Below are 6032 nucleotides of genomic sequence, written 5' to 3'. Positions count from 1 at the left end.
AAAGATAGCGGTCCTCTCCCACCAAAGTAGCATCTCATCCTCTGAAGTAGCTGCTTCAACATGGGACCCCTTTTCACCGTACTCATTAATGCCAGACCTAAGCAGATGAGATAATCTGGAATTTAAAAGTCTTTATGGTCATTATCAAAAGTTCAGTGCCACCATCCAGGTGGTAGTTGTAGGGTTTGTAAATGAACTCATACCAACTGTGAATCTGTAATGTACATGATCACCTGCCCATGCAAATTAAGACAAGTGGGCATCCTGTAATATCAAAACAAGGTTTACTGAATATTGAAGTAATATCAGGAGGGGGAAATTACCAGCTAAATTAGTGTTGCAGTACAAATAAAAACAGCACAATGATACTGACATTAAATGGACTGTCATTGACAAGGTGCACAGGATTTTCACCCTTAAGACTTTTGAAAAAATATTTTTATTTCTCCTCGTGCCTTCCTCTTTCTATCTGGGCTGCATTCTGCATCACACATAGATAGAGGAATATGCCTTAGGGGGTTGTTTTGGTGCATGAAGGTGCCCCCTTCATGCACAAAAATTAATTCTGCATGCAACGCCGGCACACTTGCACCATGGTGCAAGGGTACCTTCCCTGGCGCTGGGAACCCCATTGTGCACTAGATCTGTGGGAAGGACATGAATGAGCTGTATTAGGATAAACACAATACATCCCTGCCCCTACCCATAATAGAGCCCAGCACAGCAAGGCTGCATGACTTTCTCATAAATGGGCCCCCTAGTGGGGAGATATGGATGACATATTGGCAAGGCCACTGGAATTCTATGGCAGGACAGGAGGCTCAGATTATGCTTTCTCGATTTCTTTACTACCAACAGCAGCCAATAGGAACATAGTAAAGAAAAAAGCAAACTACACCTCCCATGAGCCCTTCGGCAACCATAGAGACTACATGCTATATAAACCACCATAGAGGACAACACTTCTCTTTCTTTGCTGCTTCGCAGCCAGTTAAGTGCTTTTCTACATTCCTTGTATATTACTTGCATGTTTATTGCTAATTATATTCTTGTTTTGCTACCGTTCATATACGCCGCATTTAGCTGCATGCCTTACTTGTTGCCGCTTTGCGTGTGCTTGTAGCGCTGCCACTGGCGTTTTTCTGGTTGCCAAAACGTTGTTTTTTTCCTGTTTCCCTTGAGAGCGCGTGTTGCCTCTCTTGACATTCGGGCGCTTCGTGCCCGTGTCTTGTTATTTGTGGAGCGGGACCGGGGCTCGGGGACTCGCGCACGTGTGTCGCGCGTTGCTCCTCTTCCGGGATTCCAGGCACGCCACCGCGCATGCGCGCTGGCATTTGTTTACGCTCCGTGTGACAGGGAGCCCGGACACGCTGCGAGGTGGCATTTTCTTATTGTGCCTCTGCCCACTGCCTGCCGGAGAGCCCCTCCTGACGCCCTCTACCTCACTAAAGGGTTTTGGGCTGTATAATTTCTAGAGGCGTTGCCTAGGGTGTCTTTTCTACGCAAGCTTGTCCCTCCACATTCAAATTTTGTTGTTTTTTGGTCGAGTACTTGCTCTACCTCTTTGGCTTGCGTGGGGCTGTCACCCCCCCTGACAGGGTCGCTTAGTTACAACTTGACCTTTGCTTATTAATACTTTGTGGGCATATATATATATATATATATATCTATATTTATATATTTGTATATATATTTTTTCCTCAGTGGTGTGCATTGTACTTTATACGCTATGGCTGAGTATGTCGACACTGAGGAGTATTATTATGAGGAGGAGCCAGAGGAGTCGTTTGAGTACGATTTGGTCGATGCCCTTGACCAAGGGGTCCAACATTCAGTCAATACCGCGCTAGTCCGCGCTATTGGACCGGTGAAGCGCCATTTGACCGACTATGCCCAGCAACAGGGCTGGATTCCTTCCTCTGCTTCCAAACACTCCTCTAAGTCGCCCAAGAATCCTCATAGATCAGACTTTATGAAACTAGCAAAGTCTTTGTCTGCCCCTACTAAAGTTAGTCACTCCCATCCTCCTCCCCCGGACACGGAGGATACCTCCTCTTCTTCTTCTTCAGGTCCCTCTGGTCCCCCTCCTGCTAAGAAATCTCGCAAAGAACATTTTGTTGACGCCTCCTCCCATCCACCCGTCTTGACCTTTGAGCCTACTGATATCATACACCCCAATTCCAAAACTTGGTGCCCTGCTCCAGAGGTTGCAGATTACATTCAAGCACACATCCGTGATTCTTTCGATCAAGAGGTGCGTTCTCGGTTACGCTCCGAGTGCCCTCGCCCGGAGTTGGCGGATAAGTTGGCTGACACTCCGGAGGTCGATCCAACGATTTTGACCTACCATAAGAAATTTACTAAGGATCCAAAAAAGGGGATTGATCGCTCTTGGCGCCTGTGTCAGGACAAGTTGCTGGATCTTCTTGGCCCCCTGACGAAGATCCTGGATCTGGGTTATCAGGCCCAGGGGTCGGCGTCTGGCATTGACCCCGATGAACTTATTGGTTGGGCCCAACGGGCTGTCTGTCTCCTGGGGAACGCGAACTGTGCCCTATCCACCGAACGTAGACGTTCCATCTTGCGGAAAATGGATCCATGTTTGTCTGAACTTGCAACGTCTGAGTCAGGAGCCCTGGCTCAAGGTCTCCTGTTTGGTCAACCATTTTTAAAGGAGTTGACGGAGTTCGTGGCGACCTTTAGTGGCCTTGACAAGGCGCAACCTTCCTTGCGCAGGGCGTTCCGCCCGGTTTTTGCCAAGGCCGGACGATCTGGGGGACGTTCGTTCGGCCGACGTTCTGGTCAGCAACGTGGCCAACAGTCCCACCAGGGTGGAGGCGGACAACGTCAGCAACAACAACAATCCTATTCCGGTTCCAAGACGACCTTCTACCCCTCCCGTAAAGGTCGTGGTCAAGGCAACAAGGGAGGCTACGGTGGAAACCAAGGAGGTCGACAAGATTTCTCCTTTACAGGTGAGCTTGATTCCTTACGACAGTGTTGTTCTGGGGGGCAGGGTGCAGTTTTTTCTAGAGAATTGGTGCACGATCTCAAACGATGCTTGGATATTACAGACAGTTCAAGGGTACCACATTGAGTTTTATCACCCACCCCTTCAAGGTCCCGTCCCTTTTCCCCTTGTTTTTTTCCAACGAGATCGAGAGGTGATCTCCAAGGAAATTGATTCTCTTCTTCTCAAAGGGGCCATTGTGCGAACGACCCTACATTCACAGGGGTTCGTCAGCAATGTGTTTCTGGTGGAGAAGAAAGGGGGAGGATCTCGCCTTGTGCTCAACCTCAAGGAGTTCAACAACGGGGTCGTCTATCGCCACTTCAAGATGGAGGGCATCCATCTTCTCAGGGATCTTCTTCGCAAGGGCGACTGGATGGTTCTCCTAGATTTGAAGGACGCTTACTTGTCCGTTCCCATCTTTCCGCCTCATCGCCGCTTTCTTCAGTTCCAGTGGTCAGGGGAGTGGTTCGAATACACAGTTCTCCCGTTCGGCCTATCGTCCGCTCGATGGTGCTTCACGAAGCTACTGAGACCAGTTATGGAATTGCTGCGAGCGCGGGGGTACGGCTGATCGTGCACCTGGACTACATTCTTTTGATGGCTCAGTGCCCGCTGCAACTGCGTTCCCATTTATCGTGGACAATCGATCTACTTCAGTCTTTCGGATTTCTAGTGAATCCTCAGAAATCTCATTTGCAACCCACTCAGTCGATAGAGTTTCTGGGTTTCCTTGTGGACTCGATATCTTGCCAGCTTCTCTTGCCTGCCCAGAAGGTCAGGTCTATCAAGAGGGAATTGAAGTTACTGTTGTCCACACCGAACGTATCTTTGAGGTCGATCGCTCGGATTGTCGGACTCTTGGCCTCTTCCATTCAGGCGATTTTTCCAGGTCCCTTACATTATCGGGCCCTGCAACGACTCAAGATCCGGCACCTGCAGAAGGGTCTTCGTTATTCCGACCTTGTTCCTCTGTCACAGGACGCGAAGTCGGAGATGTTGTGGTGGCTCCATCACATGGAGGCCTGGAACGGGAAAGCCCTGTTCGGCTCGACTCCGGATTTGGTGTTGGAATCGGATGCGAGTCTGTGGGGCTGGGGAGCCCATTGCGGAGACATGACGACGGGCGGCCGTTGGTCTCAGGACGAATTAGCCCTTCACATCAACTGCCTGGAACTTCTGGCGGGATCTTTTGCGATCCGCAGCCTTGCTCCTCAGGCCACCAGCTGTTGCATTTTGCTCCGTATGGACAACATCTCAGCGGTGAGGTATGTGAACAAACTGGGGGGCACACGGTCGAAACTGTTGGCGGAGATTGCGAAGGATTTCTGGCATTTCTGCCTTCAGAGGAAGATCACTCTTATTGCAGAGTATCTCCCATGTCGCCAGAATCAAGTGGCCGACTGGAACTCTCGCCATCTGCTGGACTTCAGCGACTGGCAGATCCACCCCCGTGTATTTCGGAATCTGTCTCGCCTTTGGGGTCGACCTTGGATCGATCTCTTCGCCTCTCGCCTCAATGCTCAACTGCCCAAGTTTTACAGCTGGCGTCCGGATCCGGAGGCTCTAGCCACGGATGCCTTTCTCCAGACTTGGCCTCCTCAGCTTTGCTATGCTTTTCCCCCGTTCGCAATGATCCCGCGAGTCTTGGCCAGAACGAAGCAATTTCAATCGGAGATCATTCTGATAACTCCTCTTTGGAGAGCTCAAGCGTGGTTTCCGGATCTTCTGGAAATGAGTTGCTCGACTCCGTTCCTGCTTCCAACGAAGTGGAACCTGCTGTTCGATCCTCTGCTCCGTCCACATCCTCTAATTCTGTCGGGCCCGCTCCGTCTGGTGGCATGGCGTCTTTTGGGGTAACGCTGGAAAGTCCCTGGCTTATCTGGAGACGCTGAGAGATTTATCAAGGAGGCTTGGGCCCCCAACACGCGCAAGCGTTATGCATCAGCTTGGCGTCGATGGTGTGATTGGTGTTCTGAACGAGACCTGGATCCCGCTTCAGCAGATGTCTCTTTAGTTGTTAATTTTCTTGCTTCCATCGCTTCTTCTGGTTCTGCTTACAGGACTGTCAATTCTTTTCGCTCCGCTCTCTCTGCGGGCCATGGCTTTGTCGACGGGAAGCCCATTGGAGAACATCGTCTAATCTCTACTTTGCTTCGTGGTGTTCGGATGGCTAGGCCGCCATGTCCGAAGTATGTGGCTCTTTGGGATGTCTCCGTTGTATTACGTTTTCTGGAAGCCTGGCCTCCCAACGCTTCTCTGTCTCGTAAGCAATTATCTGCAAAATTGACAATGCTTTTATGCTTGGTATCTTGTAAGCGTATCTCGGACGTCCGCGCGTTGGATCTCGCGGGCCGTTCCTTTTCCCCGGAAGGCGTTACTTTTACGGTTTCCAGACATACAAAGACTAATCTGTCTACTGTCACTTATCCAGCTTTTCCTCAAAACCCACAGTTGTGTGTGGTCCGATGCATAAAAGATTATGAGGTGAGTACTGCTCCTTTTCGTCAGGATTTGTCTGGACAGTGGTTGATTGCTTTACAAAAGCCTTTTAAACCTGTGGCGCCAGCTACTCTGGCTCGTTGGGTGCGCTGGCTTATGTCGGAGGCAGGAATTGATGTCTCCATTTTTGGAGCTCATTCCGCGAGGGGTGCCATGGCCTCTAAGGCTTTCCATGTTGGTGTAAGTTTGCAAGACATTGTGAAGACGGCTGATTGGTCTTCTGATACTGTGTTTAAGACATATTATTTCAAGCCCATTGTGGATATTGCCTCTGTTGTGGTGGACAAGCTTTGAACAAGCATAATCTGAGCCTCCTGTCCTGCCATAGAATTAAAAATTTGCAAACATTCGTGACAAGAATTTTCAATTCTATTAAGGACACGGAGGCGAGTATTATCCCACCCATTTGTATTCTACTGCATTGTTTATATTGCATCTTTGCTTTGCTATGATCTGCAATGTTTCTTGCATTGGTTTTTTCCCCACCCTATGTGATGCTACCTTTCCAAAGTTTTGGAGT

General features: G+C 49.6%; 1 pseudogene; it reads left to right on the top strand.

Moving 5' to 3' along the window:
- The first annotated feature begins 2590 nt into the window (after nucleotides 1-2590).
- LOC147678231 (uncharacterized) lies at nucleotides 2591-5806 on the top strand (annotated as a pseudogene).
- The last annotated feature ends 226 nt before the right edge of the window (nucleotides 5807-6032 follow it).

The sequence above is a fragment of the Lissotriton vulgaris genome, chromosome 12, assembly GCF_964263255.1.
Source record: "Lissotriton vulgaris chromosome 12, aLisVul1.2, whole genome shotgun sequence".
Taxonomy (NCBI): Eukaryota; Metazoa; Chordata; class Amphibia; order Caudata; family Salamandridae; genus Lissotriton; species Lissotriton vulgaris.
The sequence above is the reverse complement of the archived record's forward strand: the minus strand, read 5'-3'. Positions and strand labels throughout refer to the sequence as shown.